A 2,500-nucleotide genomic window follows, 5' to 3' on the forward strand; every position below is an offset into this window, starting at 1 on the left:
GTCCCTCTAAGAAGTTAACCGCGAATCGGGATTCGCGTAACTATTTAGCAGGTTAAGGTCTCGTTCGTTAACGGAATTAACCAGACAAATCACTCCACCAACTAAGAACGGCCATGCACCACCACCCATAGAATCAAGAAAGAGCTCTCAATCTGTCAATCCTCACTATGTCTGGACCTGGTGAGTTTCCCCGTGTTGAGTCAAATTAAGCCGCAGGCTCCACTCCTGGTGGTGCCCTTCCGTCAATTCCTTTAAGTTTCAGCTTTGCAACCATACTTCCCCCGGAACCCAAAAACTTTGGTTTCCCATAAGGTGCCAAAGGGGTCATCCAATAACACCCTCTGATCCCTAGTTGGCATCGTTTATGGTTAGAACTAGGACGGTATCTGATCGTCTTCGATCCTCTAACTTTCGTTCTTGATTAATGAAAACACTCTTGGCAAATGCTTTCGCAGTAGTTCGTCTTTCGTAAATCCAAGAATTTCACCTCTGACAACGAAATACGAATGCCCCCAATTGTCTCTCTTAATCATTACTTCGGTTCCAGAAACCAACAAAATAGAACCAAAGTCCTATTCCATTATTCCATGCTTACGTATTCAAGCGCTGGCTTGCTTTGAACACTCTAATTTTTTCAAAGTAAACGTCGCAGATCCTGAGCACACTCAGTTAAGAGCACACCCAGTCTTTGCGAGGAAGAACAGCCCGGCCAGTAACATACCTTGCGGCAGACCGGCCGAGCCATCCCGAAATCCAACTACGAGCTTTTTAACTGCAACAACTTTAATATACGCTATTGGAGCTGGAATTACCGCGGGTGCTGGCACCAGACTTGTCCTCCAATGGATCCTCGTTAAAGGATTTAAGTTGTACTCATTCCAATTACAAGACTTGTAAAAGCCCTGTATTGTTATTTCTTGTCACTACCTCCCTGAGTCAGGATTGGGTAATTTGCGCGCCTGCTGCCTTCCTTGGATGTGGTAGCCGTTTCTCAGGCTCCCTCTCCGGAATCGAACCCTAATTCTCCGTCACCCGTTGCAACCATGGTAAGCCACTACCTTACCATCGACAGTTGATAGGGCAGAAATTTGAATGAAACATCGCCAGCGCAAGGCCGTGCGATTCGATCAGTTACTATGAATCACCAAATGACCGGGCAGAACCCGCATTGGTTTTTAATCTAATAAATACATCCCTTCCAGAAGTCGGGACTTTTCGCATGTATTAGCTCTAGAATTACTACGGTTATCCAAGTAGTAATGGTACAATCAAATAAACGATAACTGATTTAATGAGCCATTCGCAGTTTCACAGTACAAGTGCTTATACTTAGACATGCATGGCTTAATCTTTGAGACAAGCATATGACTACTGGCAGGATCAACCAGGTAACTATCCACCGCAGGGAACAGAAGTTCCTTGCTAAGCGGCCCCCCCTCCGCAGAGGGAGAGCAAGCTTTCTTAGATTTTGCCTCCACGGGGGGAACCCATGAGCCAAACGGACCACACGGTCCCTCGGTCAAGGGAAACCCCGTCTTGTTTGCCACGTCTTTCTCACAACTGGACCCGTGCACAGTTCAGGCATACCTGTCAGACTCGCCAAGCGAGCTGAAGGAAGGCAAGAAAAGTGCTTCTGCGAAGGAAAATATCCTCCTGCTCTTTTGTCTCTATCATTAGCCAAAGGCTAGCGTACACAACTTCCATCTACACTCTGCCTGCCACTACAGTGACAATGCTTTCGGGCATCATCTTTTCCCTCCTTCGAAAGGAAAGCTACAAGCCCAACTTTCCTTGCCCGTTAGTCAATTCTGCCCTCTATTTCTCCGCCTTGCCGCCGTGGAACATAAGGGACAGGGTTTACTAGCCAGCTCCTCTCGGAACCTTTGCGACCAACCTGCCCACACTATAACCCCCAAACGCTAATAAGGAGACTGCATGATATGGTAGACAGAAAATAAAAACGCGAAAAAAATGAAATTTTGAAAATCGAACCCACAACCAGCCAAATCGTTTGTAAGTCATGCCAAATGACTGGTGACATCTTAAAAACCCATTGAAGCCACAACATCCCATAATTTCACGCTTTTAAAGATTTGTCACTATACGCACTGTAAGTACCTCACTAATTCTCACCTCAGATTTTACGGGAACATGTTCAAATTTTAACACGCCTCTCAGCACGACCAATTACATTAAAATTCATCGCAAAAGTCAGAATTCTCCAATTTTTGAAAAATTCACTATATTCACTGTAAGTACCTCGCTAGACAGTGGAGACCTCAGATTTTACGGGAACATGATCAACTTTCGACACACCTCTCAGCACGAGCAGTTACATAGAAATCCATCAGGAAAGTCGTGCTGTGAAGAGGTCTTTCGACTAAGAAAAATGGTGGTGTGAGGAGGAGTCACCTAAATCAGAGAAAAATACTCTTATAGGAGACTGCTACGAAAGACATTTCTGAGTCCACTGGCCCTAGTCCCCTAATAAGTGTATTTC

General features: G+C 45.3%; 1 pseudogene; it reads right to left on the reverse strand.

Annotated features, from left to right (window-relative positions):
• LOC146447864 (small subunit ribosomal RNA) lies at positions 1-1,391 on the reverse strand (annotated as a pseudogene; the record flags this gene model as incomplete).
• Positions 1,392-2,500: the final 1,109 nt, after the last annotated feature.

The sequence above is a fragment of the Pavona decussata genome, unplaced genomic scaffold (genome assembly GCF_977016875.1).
Source record: "Pavona decussata unplaced genomic scaffold, jaPavDecu1.1 SCAFFOLD_1613, whole genome shotgun sequence".
NCBI classification, from domain to species: Eukaryota; Metazoa; Cnidaria; class Anthozoa; order Scleractinia; family Agariciidae; genus Pavona; species Pavona decussata.